This window comes from Acinonyx jubatus, chromosome E4, assembly GCF_027475565.1.
Source record: "Acinonyx jubatus isolate Ajub_Pintada_27869175 chromosome E4, VMU_Ajub_asm_v1.0, whole genome shotgun sequence".
NCBI lineage: Eukaryota > Metazoa > Chordata > Mammalia > Carnivora > Felidae > Acinonyx > Acinonyx jubatus.
Window position 1 is genome coordinate 64,824,894 of NC_069395.1, and position 20,596 is coordinate 64,845,489.

General features: G+C 39.9%; 1 protein-coding gene across 2 annotated transcripts in view; it reads left to right on the forward strand.

Annotated features, from left to right (window-relative positions):
- Positions 1–147: 147 nt before the first annotated feature.
- Positions 148–20,596, forward strand: part of CNST (consortin, connexin sorting protein) — a 115,166-nt gene continuing 94,717 nt past the window's right edge. For both annotated transcript variants that reach the window (XM_027046245.2, XM_027046247.2), the window contains exon 1: positions 148–288. The gene's annotated coding sequence lies outside the window, so the exon portion shown is untranslated. The remainder of the gene's footprint in view (positions 289–20,596) is intronic.

Sequence of the window (20,596 nt, forward strand, 5' to 3'; positions counted from 1 at the left end):
ACGGACCATCCGGGTTGTGTCTGGACCTGTTACTCTATGGTCGTCCCTGCGCTTCCTCTCTAGCCGCTCGCGCTCTATGCTCCGCGGTCGCGGGCTGCCCGCCGCCCGCCGGCCCGCCGGGAAGGGTGCGCGGAGAGAGGCGGGGCGGGAAGGCAGAAGGTGTCTCCACCGGAGCGGCGGGAGACCCGAGCAGGCTCTGTGACAGCGCTTCGGCCGCCATGTCAGCGAGCGGGGCTGGAGACAGACCCGGCGCGCAGCCGTAGCCCTCCGGTCGCCTCCGACTCCCAGGTGAGGAGAGGGAGAGGGAGAGCGGTGCGGGGCAGCGGCCGGCTCGCGGCCGGGGTGGAAAGCCCCCGGGACCCCGCGCGCCTCCCCCGCGCTGTGCGCCGCGCGCCGCCTCTGCGCTGCCGGGGAGGTGTAGCCCCGCGCCCCCTGCGCCCGCCGGCGCGCCTCCCGTCCCCCCGGCCCGGGTGTCCGCGCCTCCTCCCCGCGGCAGCAGCCCACGGCCCGGGCTCTGGCTCTGCGCCCTCGGGGGTGGCCCCGCTTTGCCTTCGTACCTGCGCCCCCGCCTCCACCGAGCGCCGCCGAGTGTCTCCCTGCCGTACCTCCTTCTGGGCCGGTATTTACCTTAATGTTCGTTTGTAACTCGCGTGTTGATAAGATTTAAAGTTAAGGTTATAAAAAAATTACAGTTTGAAAGCTTTAAATCCCCTTCTAGGCTTAGGAAGGTTGCGACCTTAGGATGCTTATTTTGATCCCTCCGTAAACTTATTCAGATACGTGCCGCGGAATGCAATTTTGAAGACCAATTCCAAGGACTCTAAAAATAGGATGCTCTAATGGAAATTTTGGCAGTCTTTTTACCTCTTGGGCAGTGTTAGAAGGCTCGATTCTTTGAGAGTGATTTCAGTGTTTAAGGATTATGCTCAGAAAGAGATTGGCCCGTCACTCTTTACACCAGGACAGGAAACCGCATCCAATCAACACCCTGTGAAAATATGTACAATCCTTTCTGCTTACTGTGCTCGCGGCGTAATTGAGCTTGGTATTTAAATGCACAAGAAAAAGGTTTCTGAGGAATGTATCACCTGGCGAATTGAAGTCTGAGGATTATACCCAGCTGATGAATCTCAAAATGGATAAAGAAATTGACAAGCAAATATGCCCCCCCCTCCTTTTTTTGGATGATAAATTTGCCAGGACACTATAGAAAGTATCTGATCAGCTGTTGTGGAAGCCGTGGGGAATCGTTGATCTAAATTTCCTCAAATTCATTTTTTGTATTGACAGTTTTCTAGAAGTGATTCTTGCATGCTCTGAACACCGAAGGAAGCTTTCCCCACGATTCTTTAATGAGCTGTCACCTCCTCTATCCTTTTAAAGATATTTTCATAGATTCTGAAATACACTGGATTTTTTTCCCTTAAAAGTCCCGGAGGCCTGAATATTTTTAAATCAAATAAAGAAGAAAAATGTCATGATAGAGGAAGAAATGGTTCTAGAAATTGATTTTGAATTTTTCATGTTTAAAATACACTTAAAAATTGTACAAAATATTTATTTTAAAATATATTTTCTTATTTCATAAGATTTGTGGAAGAAAGGTAGCCTGCTCAGCCCTTGAGAAGCTGATGTTTCTTATTTTGCTTTTGAGTCGTTTTGGGTTTGGGGGTGTTTGTTTGTTTTGGACAGGAGCGTAAGGTTATGATAATTATTTCCCTTTTTATAATGCTAATGGTTGTTTGTAGTTGAAGGTGCTTCAATAATAAAGACACAATCTTACACATTTTATTTTTCTGAGGCCCTAGGTTCTGGAAAGGAAATAAATGTTAATTTCCCTTTAAAGGTGTGTCTTACAATCAGCATTCAGATCTACTTTATTAGAAAAACATGATTTGCTTATTTCCCATCATAGTTTCTTCAGAGGTGTGGTTTTGGCGTCCTGTGCTATTTTTTCCCCTTTGAAGTAATCTTTCCTTAAAATGGTGTCAGGGCAAAGTGATTCTATTTTTACACTCTTCTTAAGTTATTTTTGATAATATCAACTGATCGAGAAAATAACTGCTTTTTCTTTTGGCTTTTAACTGGCAGTTGTAATTGGGAAATGTCCAGTGATAGATACTCCTATTTGCTATCAGCACTAAGTCTGTAGGTCTGTAAACAGTGCTGGAAGGGACGGCAGGTCTGTGACAATCCAGCTGTAATGCAAGCCACATAAGCAATGTAAAGTTTTCTAGTCTCATTCACAAGGTAAAGAAACAAGTGAAATTAACTTTAATATATTTTACTTAAACTATACAGTTTCAAATGGAATGTTTGGAAAATTGAGAATGAGATATTTTACATTCTTTCGTACTAAATCTACAAAAGCTGGTGTTGATACTTAGAGTACATGTGAGTTCAGACTACCCACATTTCAAGCGCTCAGTAGCCACATGTAGCTGGCAAATGGCTAGGATCTTATTGGGCAGCTCGTAGCGACAGTATTGCTACATGATTTTTAGGATGTCTTCCTATCCTGAGAGTCTGGGGTAAATCCAATAGGGTAAGTTTAAAAATCCTTTTCTTAAAGTGCTGTGATAGTCAAACAGAAGTTTCTTCCTTCTTTCCTTTCCTCTTCTCTTTTCTTTTCTTTTCTTTTCTTTTCTTTTCTTTTCTTTTCCCCAAACTGAGAAGTTTCTGTGCAGGAAGAAAGTTCCAAGAAGTCTCTTCCTCTTGGAGATGACTGTCTTAACCCTGAGTAGGATAAACAGATGGACAAGTGCATGTTTGGTGGAGGTTGTAAGATGACTAGGGTGCTCAGTCATTTCCTGGGGTGTCATTGTTACAGTTATTTACATCTGCATGTCAACAATGTGTCAAGATGCTTTGTGACTCTGTTTCCTTTACCTGTGTTACTAAGTAGGGAGAGCTTGAATGGGTATAAATGTGCTTCTCTGTATGATGGCATTTCTTGTCAAAGGAAAGAGAAAATCTTTTCAGCAAAATTCAGAAAGAAAGGGTATTTTTTTGGTTCAAAAATGCCAGGAGCCTGGTTACAAGCAAACAAGTAACTCATGTATAGTGGTTTAGATAAAGTTAGAAGGAAATACAGCACTTTCGATACAAAACTACGGACATGCTGACTATGTACGAGCTTTAAGTTGTTTTTGCAACAGGGATGGTGATTTGCATGGAACGATCTCTTGTTCAGAGCTATTAAAACCGAAGGATAACCCTGTTGGAAAACTAACCTTATGGCTAACTGACCTCAGTGGGATCAATAGGACCTATCATTGTTCTTCTCTTATATATTCTATTAAACTTCCCCTAATACTACTTTGCACTGTTTACATCTACATTTAATATTAAAATTCATTGTCAAAATTCATCTGAAGCCCTAATTAATATTTGGTGTAATCTAATATAAGAAATCTGCCTCTTCTCCAACCCTTATGGTATAAAGAAATCTTAAATTACCCGTTCAGTAAGCAAAATCCCTCTAAAATCTAGTCATTATAGAGCTGTCACAGTGTTGGCATTGTGTGGAGTATTAAAAGATCAGAGACAGACCTGGAGAATACGTAATGATTGGATGTTGCTTGTTTCCTGAGACATACATAGATGCACATTATAGCAGGAAAATACAGTGTTTTCATTTGTATCTAAATCTAGATGACTGTCTATTGGCACCATTTTCTTTGGATAAGAAAGAATATAGTTCCTACAAATTAGTCTTAACAGGTTTTTTTAATTTGAGGAAGAATAATTGAGAGTTTGGCAATTTTCATTTTTTAAAAAAGCTCTTAAATGATTTAAGTGGCCTCTCCAAGGATTATATTTTTATTGAGAAATTCTACACTCAGTGTATCTGTGTCTTGATACTGTTGTGAGCATTCTCTCCAGTTTAGGGCCCTGAAGATTCACACAAATACAGGCTTTTCTTTATCTAGGAATCATTCCCTTGGGGGAAATTATATTCCCTTTTACTGAGGGCATACATTTGGTTTTCATGCATTTCAAATGATTTATTTATAGTATTCTTTGAAGAAATACATCAATAGTCAACTGCATCTCAATAAAATAAAAATAAAAGCCCTGTCCGAGCAATCTAAAAAACAAAAAAATGTAAAACTTCTGAATCTTATGATGGCTTGAGATTTCCTACATTGTTTTAGTCACAGTTGGGAGATTGTGCCAACATGTTTGGAGATGGAAACTTTTTGCCATCACATCACTCCTCCCTGCCATCTCTTACTACTTCCTGTTTTCCATCATTAGCCATGTGGAAAGGAAAGATAGTACGTGTCTGTCAAAATACTGACACATTAAGTTTAGTTTTCCTTTTGACCGTAGGAGGAATTGCTGGAGCAGTATGTGACAAATATTGTCACCTTTATTGACATTGGCCTTTTGACATTTGAAATGACGGTACCTAAGAGATTTCAGGAATTAGCAATATTTTGTAACTGTCCTGTCTGTTAATGCTCCTGATTACTTAGCCTGTTTTTCCTATAAGACCACTACCTAAGTAATTGCTGTTTTTTTCTGTGTTTGCTGCATCTAGAAAACTCAGTGAATTAAGTGGCTGTGGGTTTCTAATTTGAATGAAGGCAAACTAACATTTTAAAGATCTTTTATATTACAGATTTTGAAATAAATAATTTCCTTAAAATATGTAAACTTTATGATAAAGTTAAGAATGATGTTGTTCCTGGGTCACCAGGATGTGGTTCTGGCTCAGTCGGTTAAGCGTCTGACTTCGGCTCAGGTCATGATCTCACGGTCCGTGGGTTCGAGCCCCACGTCGGGCTCTGTGCTGCCAGCTCACAGCCTGGAGCCTGCTTCAGATTCTGTCTCCTTCTCTCTCTCTGCCCCTCCCCTTCTCACGATCTGTCTCTCTCTGTCTCTCAAAAAAATAGCATTAAAAAAAAAAAAAAGAATGGTGTTGTTCCTGGGTATTTGAAAGCATACCACTGACTTTATTTTGTGCATGCATTGCTTTTTCCACTGTTTTTCCCTTCTGCTCATATTACCACTGTGCAGCTAAATCTTAAGAGTTTACAGATGAACTGAAAAACATTGCTTATGGTTTTTTTAATGAGAACTTATTTTTGTGAATATGTATTTTATTTACTGAAGCCCCCTAGTGGAGTTATTTCTTCTGTACCTTACGAAACACCAAAGTTTACTTCAGTTTGTTTTTCCCCTGCTGGTGGAGCATGAAAACAGTTTACTTAGGTCTTCAAAGGACTCTTACCCACTAATCTGTGATTTCCTCCCTCAAATTCAGCTCAGATGAAAAGGGAAATGGAAGTTTGTAGAAACTATTCTGATCAGAAAGGAAAAGGCTGTCTGCCCATTTGTGACTTCTTCATCCAGATTCAGTCGGCAGGCTTTATTTTCTTCAACAGCTTATAATCACTTTCTTCCTTTTGCTCCAGTAGTTAAAAAATTGTTGTGGAGTTCTTTGCCATGCTGACAGAGTCATACGTAAAGCATCGTGGAAGCAATGTAAATAGCCAGAATTAGAAACAAGGTTCTGTGACTTGCTTATTTTAATCGTATATGTTTTGTGACTGAGAAGAGAAAAAATGGTTTGTCTTCTTCGTCTCACCTCTGAGCTCAAGCTTAAAAATTGATCGCCTATGTCTTTATCAAGCAAAGGTCATATTTTCACTAGCCAAAGGACGATCTATTTCTTATTCACCCGAAATAAAAGAGTATGTAATCAGGAGGTAGTTTTTACTTATATCAAGTGGCCTCTTATTTAATTATAATTTTGTAGATTTTGATGCCTACAGGCTTTTTGTCCTTTTTTAGCTGTATACCTGGGGATTCGCTAGTGAACTCCAACAGACTTTGACCTTTGTCAAAATGGCTTGCCTTCGCTGACAAGTTCAAAGAGTATACATACCTACATGTGCAAAAAGCTTATAAGCAAAAATTCTGCTCCAGAAGCACTTATCAAGACTGAGGAAACACTTATCAATATTGAGGAAACAAATATTCTAAGAATGCCTGTCTTACAACTAAAGCCTCCGTGTGCTTGTCCAGTACTTTGTATAAAGCCATGTACTTTGTGCAGCCTTTGCTGGAGAGTCTCCACTCTGTTATAGCTCTTCAGAGTATGTGAGACGGTATCCAGAATGCCACTACAGCATATTCTGCCTTACCTCACCTTTTGGTTTCTTTGTCTTCTTCTGTCTTCTTTGGAAAGTTCAACAGTCGGAGCAGGTCATAGTCTGTTATAAACTTGAAGTGGGGAGGAATGCAAATGTTACTCCTTCCCTCTTGCCTCTCCTTCCTTCCCTATTACAAAAGTAGTAATGCTCCAAAGAGAAGAAAAGGTAGATAAATTTTAAGTTGAGGAAAATGGGGTTATTCAAAGATTCGTATTTTTTCTATAATTAAAGTTGAACAGAAGCTTTACGTTAGAGTCAAAATCCATTGATATCTCTCATCCTGCTGAAGATGTCTGATGGATTTGTCAGGAAGAAATTCTGAGTACAAGTATACTTTGAGTGCACAGACCTAGGCTATACTAGAGTATATTTAATAGTACTGTCTCTTTTTATTATGTATGTTTTCATTAGGGAATACTTGACACTGACATAAAACATCTCTGGGGAAAATCGTATGCTGCCAACAGTCTTTTTTTTTTTTTTTATGTTTATTTATTTATTTTGAGAGAGTGAAAGCGAGCAGGAGAGGGGCAGAGAGAGAGGGACAGAGAATCCCAAGCAAGCTCCATGCTATCAGTGCAGAGCCCAATGTGGGGCTTGAACTCACAAACCATGAGATCAGAGCCAAAATCAAGAGTCAGATGCTTAACTGACTGAGCCACTCAGGCACCCCTCTGCCAACAATCTTCTAACGCAACATAAGGGATCCTTCTCTGGGACAAATTTTTTTCTCTATTGGTTTATCCTTTTATTAGAATTTGTTACCTAGAGTAAACTGCCTTGCTCTGGCATTTTTTCTTTTCCCAAAACCCCATCAAAATACATTCTCTTGAATAACTTAAAGAAATCATCCGTCTCTCTTCCTGCCTTTCAGTTAACTTTCAGTATGCTCTAGATATAAATCAGTATGTCACTGTTAGGTCAGACGGAATTGCAGGAGTCTGCAGTCCTTGATGTGCTCGGACTGGGTAATGGAGGTGGGAGTGATTGACAGTAAAAAGGACCGGAAGTTAGGGCCACATAATGGGACGTTGGTAGCGGCATGTTGGAGATGGCTGGGACTCATCTGAAGTGAAGAGATTGTTTGGGTGCCAGTAACAACATACGACTGGGATGATACTAGCTACACTGACCGGATGGTGAGATGTCGCTGTGGAACTTTGAGACTTGGTGAGATAGTCATTCCACAAGTGTATCAAGCCACTGCTTTTATTGTAAAACACAAATTGTTTTCAGATGAATGATCTGCCCCTTAGGTATGCAGGATGCATTGAAAGGGCCATGTGAAACAATGAGAGCCTTAATTAAAAGTAAATATAGCAGCCTCAACTCATACTGAAATTTCCTAGTAACTTTGGAAATGATAGAATTAGTGAGTTTTTACTTCTTGTTCAAAAGAAAAATAGAAACTAAGCTAGAGAACTCCTGGCTTAGGTTTTGTAATTTAAAAATAGTGTTAAAATTGTGTTTGATGCTGTATGGATTATGTTCTTTATCTTAGTTGGGTTCATTCCTTAATTTTACTAATATCCATATGAACCTGCACATTACAGTATACATGTGTGTGTACACATTACAACATCCATACCCATTTTAGTGAATAATTTTGAAATATGGTGGCTTGTGAATGAATCCAAACCTAGCATTGGTTCCTATCAGTTTAATGGTTAATGTTTGAACCCATAGGTGATCAGTATTAATAGTAAGTACTGTGAGAAATGCAGTGGAAGTCAACGTTTAAAACATTTGATGAAAAATGCAAGTCCCAAGAATGTATACAGCTTTATGTATGTAGATTCATTTTAACTTTTTTAGAAAGTAAAGGAAAACTGCATGAAAAACTTTTCTGGTTAGTATAATTTCAGTAAATATTGTGTAGATTTTTATTTTTTCATTTTACCAGAATTTCAGATGCCACCTTTTTGACTTAGGATTTGGTAAACATATAGGGACAAATTCTGTAACCATTCAGATGAGTTTATTTCTAAGATCTGTAATATTCCTCCATAGAGATCTATACTTTGTGCCCTTGAAAACTGGCTTTGTAGAAACTCCTGTTTCTCAAGGTTACTGGCAAATATATAAGGCAACTCTTTGATGGTTCCCAAATAGAGCCAATGAAGCAATGACTTACTTCTGAGACGATGGATAAACACACGTTCCAAAATTTACACGAGATAGTACATGTCAAAGTGTTTAACCTCCACAGTGTTTAACCTACAGAAAGCACTTAGTAAATGGTGTGTTTTAAATTTGCTAAACTTGTGTGATACTCTTGTATTTACTTATATTATTTTCCTTTGAAAGAAATGAACAATATTAATATTTAGATTACTACTAGCATTCCTGGTGATTTTTTTAAAAATGTGTGTTCTTTATTCAACTTTAAAAAATTTTTATTTAGTATAAAAATATATCTTTAAATATGCAAAATACAGAAGAGTGCCAAAGAGAAAAAAAAATCACTCGTACTGTCATTGACCAAGGAAGTGAAGTGTTGGGACACCTGGGTGGCCCAGTCAGTGGAGTGTCCGACTTCGGCTCAGGTCATGATCTCACAGTTCGTGGGTTCGAGCCCCACGTAAGGCTCTGTGCTGACAGCTCACAGCCTGGAGCCTGCTTCAGAGTCTGTGTCTTCCCCCTCTCTCTGCCCCACCCCCCACTTGCACTCTGTCTCTCTCTAAAAATAAATAAACATTAAAAAAATTATTAAAAAAACTATTCTTGCTACATGTTGTAAAACTGTTTTCTGTAAGGTGTGCCAATTTACATTCAATTTGAACATGTGCCAATGTGTATTTCATTGAACCCTTACCAGTATTACATACCTTGTTTTTAAAAATCCTTGTTAATTTTAGAGGTAAATAAGTTGTCCATTGTAGCCAGGGAAAGGTTTTATAAAAGGCTAGTGGGAAATAAAGTTAGAAGGGTTGCCGAGAGACTGGGAGAAAGGCTTTGGAGTTGGGATTTGAGCTGGAACAGGGCTGTGTGAGCGGACAAGACACCTGGAGTCAGCCTCCAGCCGCTTGTCACGCCTTTCCCATCCAGCCAAGCTTTCGTCGTTTCCTCTACAAACTCCTGGTCTCTGTGTCTGCATCGAAGTGCCTGTCCCATCCCACCCGTCCTTCGTGTCCGTCTGTCTAATATTTTGGCTCACCCTTCGTCTTCTCCGTGTCTTTTCCTACCCGGCTGCCTGTCCAGCTAAAACAGCAGAGCAGAGCAGAGTGTGTTCTCTGCGGATGGGCTCACTTGAGGAAGAAGGTGGCAAGCTTATTACCAAATTTACCAGCTAAATCACCCTGCCTGCCCACAGGTGGGTAAAGGAGTACACCAGGAATGGGGACAGTTTCTTTACTAACACCACTCTCAGTTTTTGTATCAACCCTGTCACATTCTTAGTAATTAAACTAGCGTATGTTCAAGACTTTTTAAAGTTTTTTCTAAGTATAAAAGTAACGCAACAATGGCTCGCCTGGGTGGCCCTGTCAGTTGAGCATCCGACTCTTGACTTCGGCTCAGGTCACGATCTCATGGTTCGTGGATCATGGTTCATCCATGGCTCATAGATCATGAGATCGAGCCACCTGTCAGGCTCTGCACTGACAGCACAGAGCCTGCTTGGGATTCTCTGTCTCTCCCTCTCTCTCTGCCCCTTCCCTTGTTCACTCTCTCACTCACCCTCTGTCAAAATAAATAAACATAAAAAAAAAAGTAATGCAACTTATAAATCCATGAAAAGACAAATAATCAACTTAAAAGTGGGCAAAATACCTCGACATCTCTCCAAAAAAGATACACAGGTGGCCAAAAAACACATGAAAAGATGCTTAACATCATTAGCTATCAGGGAAATGCAAATCAAAACCACAATGAGATGTCACTTTGTACCTCAAAATAAAGAGATTGGAACCCTTATACATTGCTGGTGGGAACGTAAAATGGTATGACAAGTGCGGAAAATGTGGTTTCTCAAAAACGTAAACATCAAATTAGCATATGACCCAGCAATTCCACTTCTCAGTGTATACTGAGAAGAACTGAAAGCAGGTGTTCAAAAAAGAAAACAACAACAACAACAAAAACCCAACCAAACTTGTATATGAATGATTATAGCAGCATTACTTATAATAGCCAAAAAGTAGAAACAACTCCAATGTCCATCAGCTGATGAATGGATGAAATGTAGAATGTTGAAACAATGGAATTTTTTTTGGCCATGAAAGAAGTGAAGTATTGGTAGTATGTTACCACGTGGATATACCTTGAAAACATCACACTAAACAGAAGAAGCCAGTCATAAAAGACCCCATACTGTACGATAACATTTATGTGAAATATTTAGAATAGGCAAATCCATAGAGACACAAAGTAGATGGAAGGTTGCCTGGAGTTGGGGCAGAGGGACTTGAGAGACTTCTAATAGATACATGGGTATGAGAGTGGGGAGGTTCTGAGCTGATGCAGTACTCCGAAATGTGTTGTGACATAGTTGCACAACTTTGTGAATACATTGAAAACTGTTGACTTGTGCATTCTAAATGTGTAAAATGCATGGTCTGTGAATTATTTCCCAATAAAGCTATGATTTTTAAAAACTCAATTGGAAAAAAATGCAGATTTATCACAGAAGATGTATAAAATACAGAGAAGTGCAAAAAAAAAAGTAATAGAATATTCATTTTGATAAGCTGTAAGAAAATAGTGCAAAGTAATTCACGGTCATCACAATTGATAGTATATCAAATGATGATCAGAAATCTAATTTTTACAGAGCAGCATGATAGAAAATTAATGCTATTTTAATTTTATTGGTGTTTTAAGCACTTTTATTTTTAGATTTGTTTTGGTTTAATAGTTGTACCGGAGTTAAAAGCACATAAAAATTCTGTTTTTACATCTTTACGTGGGATTCTAAGTAAAAACCATATGTCAGTGCTTAAGGACTATCATAATTTTTTTTTTAAAGCCATTCAAGAAAACCAGTGGCATGAATAGTTAGAATTTAAAGAGCCCATGATGGTTTTATTGCTGAGGAAATTAAAGCTCAGAGAGGTGTCTTGCAAATCTTTTCACACAAGTTGTTAACAGGGCTCACATTAGAATGTAGATTTCACTATTAGCAGCCCAGCGTTTTTTCTGCTTTATCACTTTCTTCTCACTTAGTAGTTTCTACTGGCTTGTCCCTTACTGTTTCTTGTGCATGTGCTTTCTCTCCTCAAATAGAGTAGTCTCGGACACAGGTTATACCTCTTAATTCTTTGATTAAAGACAGTTCAGCTTAGTAAATAGGAAGATCTAACTAATGGGCTTTATGAAATGATTCATGGGACACTTGGCCGGCTCATTCAGTGGAACATGCGATTCCTGATCTCAGGATGGTGAGTTCGAGCCCCACGTTGGATGTAGAGATGACTTAATAAAATTTTAAAGAAAACCAAAAAAATAAAGAAACCGATTCATGAATCTGGCAGCATCCCACCTAGCAAGTAGGGGGAGCTCCAAAGGGCAACAGAGGGGAAAGGTTTTAAAAGGCAGGAGAAGGAAGTCATGAACAGAAAAAAAGGATTATTTCAGATGAGGTCACCTTTTTTCTGGGACAGAAGGGTCTTGTTAGTGGATTACCTCATCTTCCTCTGGGGGATGGAGAGGGTCCATGGGACAGATTGCCCACTTAAGACTGCATTTCTGGGGAAGGTTGGAACGGCAGTCAGGTTAGGTTATTAAGCCCCAGTGTGGGGACTTGGCCTAAGTGACACCATTTTGGGCCTGTGGTTTTCTTTTCAAAGAATTGTTTTTCCCCCCACCATGTTATTCCCTCCCTTCTACTTTTATCTCCTCATGCTAATTCTCTTTGTAGACCCTCTAACAATTCTCTGGGCTCAGGTGATTCTGAAACTCAGTAGTCTGGGTGATACCCTGTACTCCATCCACTATTGTATACCTATTACTCAAAGCCTGAAACTCTATCTCCATTTTGACTTGGACCTCTGAGCTCACTCTGTTATTTTATAGTCTTTCACCTTTAAACTTTTAGGACAATCCAGGGGTGCCTGGATGGCCCAGTCAGTTGGGCATCTGACTTTGGCTCAGGTCATGATCTTGCGGTTCATGGGTTCAAGCCCTGTGTCGGGCTCTGTGCTGACAGCTCAGAGCCTGGAGCCTGCTTCGGATTCTGTGTCTCCCTCTCTTTCTGCCCCTCTTCTGCTCATGCTCTGTGTCTCTCAAAAATAAATAAACCTTTTTTAAAAATTAAAATAAATAAATAAATAAATAAATAAATAAATAAACTTTAAGGACAGTCCTGTTGATAAAATCATGTCTTAATTTCAGTATGGGCGACCATAATTCTTCATTTTCATTTTGCCTTTTAAATGGGCATGGAATGACCTTTTATGGTTTTCTCTAGTGGAGAAATCCAGTCAAGAATGTGAGAAGGTGAACCTTTCTAGTAAAATTGTAGTTGAAGAGAAAGAACAGAAAGCCGGTTTAAAATAAATTTGATGTTGGTCTCATTCCATCTGTCTCATTTCTATCTTTAAAACAGTTCTGTATTTTCTTTGAATATTTAACCTTTATTCTTTCATTTGTGTAGCATGAGCAGCAAGGATTTATAATTACAAAGTCAGAACTTTCCAGGTCAGAAAATAGAGTAGTCCCATTTAATTTTTTTGCGTTTGTTTTTTTGTTTGTTTGTTTTTTTACCAATTCATGCTTCTTTTTTTGGAATTTGCTGACTTGTTCTTATCATATTTAGTCTTTCAGAGACAAAAATACTCTTGGAGTTTCTCCTCTATTTCTATTTCCTACCAGATAGTATTTGTGGGTTTTTATTGTGCAGTAAATTTTAAATATCGTCTTATATGATGTAACCACTTTTTCTAAACTGATTTCCTTCGGTAAGAGGTGGTGAAAGAGAGACTCGTTGAGGGTTTTAGTTCAGTTAAGCCAGCATTTGTCCACACCTGCCGCATGCCTCAGGAGTGCAGCGGTAAGGGTCACACAAAAAGTGGCACTTTCTCTTGCTTCAGACACTTGAATTCCACTTGGAATAATCTGCATGCATGAAATAACTCGTGAAAAATCCTGAAGCAACAAATATGCAAACACAGGACAGTATCCACCGGATTCTTTAAAAACTACGGTATTTATTGCATTTTAAAAAGTAAGTTTTTGAAAATGCCATAACATAGAATCTGTATTACCTATCATCTCAAACCACAACTGGGCTTTTCTAAGGCCAGGTAATAAAATAAAGACTCTCACAATTTCCTCCCCCTCCTCCTAACTTGTCCAGCTGCTTCCTGCTCAGGGCCTTCCTCCGATTGTACCTTCTCTGTGGCCATCAGAGACAACACAGAGCCCCTCAGCCCAGGTTCGAGCCCCAATTCTGATAGCTGTTTGGCCTGGGATGAGTTGCTTAACCTGTCAGTGCCTGGGTTTGCTTCCCATAAATTGGAGGTGCTGATAATAACCGCCCAATAGAATTGTTGTAGAATATGAGGAAGTATATGCATGGCCCAGAGTGAACGCTGTATAAGCATTTGCTTTTATTCTCAGACTCCATCATGATGGTTATTCCCAACAACAGACAAACATCCTATGACGTCATGTGTTTGAACCTAAAGATTTTTTGGAATTTTGTATTGTTTTTATTCTGCTCTGTAACATCTCTTTTAACATAAAAATAGTGTCTGCCTTCCCACCCTCAATTTTTGGAGTGAATTGGTGTTACCAGAAAAGGCACAATAATCATCCTTTGACTTTGCAGATCCTTTTTGTTTATTTATTTATTTTGAGAGAGAGAGTGCAAGCAGGGGAGGGGGAGAGAGAGAGAGAGGGTGAGAGTCCCAAGCAGGCTCTGAGCTGTCAGGGCAGAGCCCAGACAATAGGGCTCAGTCTTGCAAACCGTGTGGTCATGACCTGAGCTGAAATCAAGAGTCAGATGCTCAACGGACTGAACCACCCAGGCGCCCCAACTTTGCAGATCCTCGATCAGCTTTTACTCTTTCCTCTTTAATTTTTCTTCTTCTTCCTTTTTTTTTTTTTTTTAAGAGAGAGAGAGAGAGAGAGAGAGAAGCAGGGCTCACCCGAAGCAGGTCTTGTGCTCATTCAACACAGGCTCAAACTCACGAACCTTGAGATCATGACCTGAGCTGAAGTCAGATGCTTAACCAACTGAGCCACCCAGGCACCCCTTTCCTCTTTACTTTTTCTATTAAATATTCATTAATCATGCCTTGCTGCCTACCATGTTCTGTACCTGTGCTCTCCACCAGCTTACAAGTTCTTCTCAAGGAGGGATTCCATCCTGTTGGTGGTGTTGACAAATACAACAATTATTGAACACAGTGTGTTCAGTCTTGGTATCACTAAAAAATTCATTTTCACAGTCAACAAGACTGGCATTTTAATGTAATAATTTAAATATAAAGCACGACTATAAGTACCACTCAACATTATCTCTACTCTTAGTAATCTGCCAAATACTTGATTATTCTCAGGATTTCCCATAACAGACATCCACACTGGAGGAGAATATTCATTCAACAGACAGTCCTTGAGTGACTGTTCTGTATTTAGCACTAGCCTAGGCACTAGGAAGAAGTTCCAAGAAGTGGCAGTGTATGGTAATTAACAGTGCACACTCCAAATTTGCAGAGATCTGGGTTCATATCTCAGCTACTTACTTGCTACATAAGCTTGAGCAAATTATGTCTCTGTTTCCTCATCTGTAAGGTGAGAAAATAGTTTCTATGAGAATGGAATGAAATAAGATGTGAAGTGTTAGCACAGTACCTGGCATTCATTAAATGTTCCATAAATATTGTGTATGATCAAAAGCACTTTTAGGAGAACAGAGTGGGGGCAGTTACCCAGTGGGCTTGAATTTTAACTGCCACATGGGGATGGAAAAGGAGGCCGTTAAGACTGAGCCAAGGAACCCAAATAGGGCATTGGAGCTGAGAGCTTCATATACAGCCAGGACCCTTGAAGATCTCTGTTCTCAAAAGAGATGGTGGGGCGCCTGGGTGGCTCAGCAGGTTAAGCGTCCAACTTCGGCTCAGGTCATGCATGATCTTGCAGTCCTTGAGTTTGAGCCCCGCGTCAGGCTCTGTGCTGATGGCTCAGAGCCTGGAGCCTGCTTCGGATTCTGTGTCTCCTCTGTCTGCCCCTCCCCTGCTTGGGTGTGCAAGCTCTCTCTCTCTCTCAAGAATAAATAACCATTAAAAAAAAAAAATGGAAAAGTGATGGATTGGAGGGTGGGGGTAGTAATCTGCCTAGTAGCAAGAGATACGTTTTTCTGTTTCCGCTTTGACATTATGTGGAAGAGAGAGGCTTCCCTGAGACATTGTAACCATAGGTCTATTAACCCTGAGGTTTGGGGTTCATATGAATGTTTTCTTCAGCTGAGAATTAATATAAAAACTGGCCCTGGCTGGTAACACAACCCGGGATACCTGGAGAAAGCAACCTGGAAAGAGTGATCCTTAATCAGCCTTTACAAAACTCCCACCAATAAAGCCCCTCACTGCAGAGGAACTCATTGTGGAAAATTACAAAATCACCATGCATTAAGAGTCGACAGAAACAACAAACAATTCAGACTCCTAAGAATCTAAAAGAATGAGCATTTTTTGACTTTAAAATAAGAATGGGGGATAAAAAATATGGAAAATGGTTGTATTAAAAGTTAATGACATTATTTTTAATGTTTATTTTTGAGAAAAAGAGCATGAGTGGTGGAGAGAGAGAGAATCCCAAGCAGGCTCCACTCTGTCAGCACAGAGCCTGATGCAGGGCTCGATCTCAGGAACCATGAGATCATGACCTGAGCCAAAATCAAGAGTCAGATGCTTATCTGACTGAGCCACCCAGGCACTCCAAAGACATTTTAAATAGTACTATATATATGACTTCTAGAAATAAAAGATAGTCACAGAAGTAAGCTGATGGGACAAATTAAGCAACAAATTATGCACAAAGACAGAAGTATTTAGCTGGATACTGTGCATTTTGATGATGAATTCAAGCCCCCAATTACAGTACAAAAATACAAAGAAACTATAAAAGACAGGCTAAGTAATGTGGATCACAGAGTAAGAAAATCTAATGTACATCTAGCAGGAGTTACAGAGGGAGAGAGTAACGTCAGTGGGGAAGAGACAGCCTAAGGATATACCAACATTGATGAAACACAGACACTGGGGTTCGGAAATCATGCAGAGTCCTAAGCAGAGTAAATAAAAGTAAATTTCCACTTGGAATACGTGGCGAGAAATGTCTCTTACCAGGCAGTTGACTTTTTAATTGGAGCACAGAATTTTATGACTGTCTCAGCACACAGGGACTATTTACCAGAGCAGTCTTAATTTATCTTTATGGACGGGGCACCTGGGTGCCTCGGTTGGTTGAGCCTCTGACTCTTGATTTGGGGCTCAGGTCATGATCCTAGGATCATGGGATCAAGCCTCCCATTGGGCTCAGTGCTGAATGTGGCGTCTGCTTGGGATTCTCTCCATCCCTCCCTCTCTCTCTCTTTCCCCCCTACCTCTCCCTCTTCCCTCCTCCCCTGCTCTCTCTAAAATTAAAAAAAAAAAAATTATCTTTACAGATGGCCTTAGAAGTCGTCCATACATCACCTCATTTTATCCTTACAGCGAAGAAATCCAGGCTCCTAAAGGGGAGCTAATTTGAGGACAGTTACCCAGCTGAGATGTATAGGAGCTTTTTCAAGTGGAGGAGGGAAGGATTCCAAAATCAAAAGGTCGCTTCATTTTGCTCTATTCTGCCTCTATTAAGATGTAATATCACCAGTTGCCTGTTTTATTGATGCTTTCCTTACATTAAAAAAAAGAACCACTTGGGGGTACCTGGGTGGCTCAGTTGGTTAAGCGTCCAACTTCAGCTCAGGTCATGATCTTGTGGTTTGTGGGTTCGAGCCTCATGTCCGGCTCTGTGCTGACAACTCAGAGCTTGGAGGCTGCTTCAGTTCTGTGTCTCCCTCTCTCTCTCTCTGCCCCTTCCCTGCTTGCACTCTGTCTCTCTCTCCCTCTCTCTCAAAAATAAATATTAAAAAATAATAAAAGCTGCTTACCTTTTGAGGCCTGAATGTGGATTTCATTCTTGACATGTAAAAAATGAAGCCTTTTGCAGAATTTAAAGCATGTTCATCAGAAAATAAATGAATGCATAAAAATATTGAAATCTGTTTCTGAGCAAACTAAAACTAATCCCTTAACATTTTATCACAATCAGCAGGACATTATTTTGCCATTTACCAGCATGCCTTCTTTTTTTTTTTTTACATACCTTAGTTTAAAGGACAAAAAGTTAGGAACAAGTTGTTCTCTGACTTGCAAAGACTAATTCAAGAGGCCCCAAAGCCCGATTTTCAAACATATTTCTCTTTCCAAATGGATTCTATTAACTGTTACAATACTTTGCGTGGAATAGACCTTTCAATATTTGATTGACTCCATACCAAAAGGGGCTGGGTTTTTTTCAGTCCCTCTTTTACTGTTCCTAATTGAATTATTTTCTAAAAATTGAACGTATTATATATAGGTTTAATTGGTGTCTTTCTGAAGATATCTTCATAGCATTGAAACTATTTTTGGTTTGGGGCACCTGCGTGGCTGAATCGGTTGAGCATCCGACTATGGCTCAGGTCATGATCTCACTGTTCAAGAATTCAGTTCTTGAGTTAGAGCCCTGCATCAGGCTCTCTGCTGTCAGCACGGGGTCCGCTTCGGATCCTCTCTCCCTCTCCCTCTCCCTCTCCCTCTCTCTCTCTCTCTCTCTCTCTCTCTCTCTTTCTCTGCACCCACCCAAAATAAATAAATAGATAAATGAATAAACATTTAGAAAAAATTTTTAGTTCAAAACGCCCATTCACACTCCAATGTTTCCCTGAGTAATTTGCCTTCAGGTGCTATTTCTGTCCTGTTTGGCCCCTGTGATTCAATGCTTTCATTCCTCAACTGGTTCCGTCCACAGATAAGGTAACAACCACATTGGCTAGATCTTCATCAGGGACTCCATATTGTATTCCCCATCACGGTTTCTCGGAGAACGGATCCTAGGGCCTTGTAAAGTATGTGGTTTAAATGTTCTCCCTTGTAGCTGTAAACTCGTTCACAGGAAGGCGACATCAAGCTGCAAATCACAGGGTAGAAAGCTCCCCCCGTACCACCCAGTTTTCCTTGTACATCATCTATGTCTATGCCTTTTTTTCTAATGACACCTCCCCAACCAAATCCCCACATGCTTTTTTAAAACTCAATTTCTTTTGCCAAATTTCTGTCAGACCCTGTGAAGATTTTTTTTTATATGGAAATAATTCAAGGAAGATTTTATATAATGAGAGTGGTTGTACTGTGTTAATACTTTTCTGAAGTTTTTACTGGAAATAGAACTTTCTGAGTGGAATATACTTACAAAGGAGTTGTGTGGGAAGATAAAAATTCCTTAAAATTAGATAGAGTTACTTAGCTATAGCTATGTTCAGGGTATGTACTTGAGAAATAATTTATTCTGAAATACTGCTACCAATTAACAACAAATTGAATATTCTTGGAAAACATAGCTTATTCCTATAAACTTTAGGAGAAGATATAGGATGTACTTCAAAACGGATTCTTAATACTGAAGATGATGAATTAGACTTTGTCCTAATTGATGTAAAATAAAATACGTGAAAAATAAAAGAATCCTTTTTTAAAGGTAGCCAGAAAAAAAAATTAAAGAGGTTTTGAGGGGTAACTCTTTTTAAAACTATTTATTTTGGGGGTGTGGAGAGAGAGAAAGAGAGAGAATGTGCATGGGAGAGGGGCAGAGAGAACCCAAGCAGGCTCCGTGCTGAGAGTGGGGCTCAAACCCATGAACCATGAGATCATGACCTAAGCTGAAAATCAAGAGTCAGAAATTCAACCAACCGAGCCACCCAGGAACCCCTGGAGGGTAACTTTTTAAGATGGTTTCAGGCTTATAGAGAGGTTGCAAAAATAGCGTAAAGAATCCCCCTTTCCTTTACACGGATTCCCTGATGATTTCAAGCTTGCCCCTTTGCTTTATCATCGTGTTCTGTTCCTTGTGTGCGCGTGTATATGTATGTACATATGTTTGTGTTACACATTTACACACATACACACAGACTTTTTTCTGAACCATCTCACAGTACATTGCAGGCATATCTTTTACTTCTAAATACATCAGAAGGTGAATTTTCTAAGAATCAGGACATTCTCTTATATAACGACAGTGCAGTTATCAAAGTCTGGAAATGTAATGTTGATGTAAGACTGTTACCTGTTTTGTAATCCATATGTAAATTTTGACAGTTTTTAAAAATTTTTCTTAATAAAAAAATATTTTTTAAAACGTTTATTTTTTGAGAGACAGAGACAGAGTGTGAGCAGGGAAGGGGGCAAAGGGAAAGGGAGACACAGAATCCGAAGCACGTTCCAGGCTCTGAGCTGTCAGCACAGAGCCTGACATGGGGCTCAAACTCACAGACTGTGAGATCGTGACCTGAGCTGAAGTCGAATGCTCAACTGACTGAGCCACTCAGGTGCGCCCCCCCCCCAATTTTTTAATGTTTATTTTTGTGACAGAGAGAGGGGCAAAGTTTGAGTGACAGAAGAGCAGAGAGAGAGGGAGACACAGAATCAGAAAGCAGGCTCCGGGCTCCAAGCTGTAAGCACAGATCCTGACACGGGCCTCAAACCCATGAACCATGAGATCATGACCTGAGCCGAAGTCGGACGCTTAACCTTCACCGACTGAGCCCCCCAGGCACCCGAAAGTTGCCTTGATAATACCCTTCGAGGTTTTTTTCCCCAGCCCAAGATCCAACGCATCACACTGCATTTAGTTACTGTGTTCTTAGCCTCTTTTAATTTGGAATGTTTCCCTGTCTTTCTTCTTTGTTGATCTTGACAGTTTTGAGGACAGCAGTTATTTTGAAGAATGTCCCCAAATGATTGGATTTAGGCTATGCATCTTTTCAAGAATGACAGCGAAGTGGAATTATGTCCTTTTTCATGAATCACAATCAGGAGGCACGTATCAGTTTGTCCCATTTTTGATGATCTTAACTTTAATCATTTGTTCAAGGTGGAGTTTGTCAGATGAATCTTGTACCCAGTTGTTTCGACATCCATTAATGATTCTTGCCTGAATTAGTTATTACTATGATGGTTGCAAAGAAGCTATTTTTTAGTAACCATCATCCTTTGAACCTTTATTAGTTGGTATTCTGTTGAAGAAAGGATTGTCTCTTCTTACCTATTTATCTGTTTATATTACCTACAAGCCCATGGATTCCTACCTTGTCAGTGGATTGTAATCTATTACATTTTGCCCTTGGGAGCCCCTTCAGGCTGTTTCCATCATCCTTTTAACAGTTCCCCATCTTTCTGGATTTCTTCACT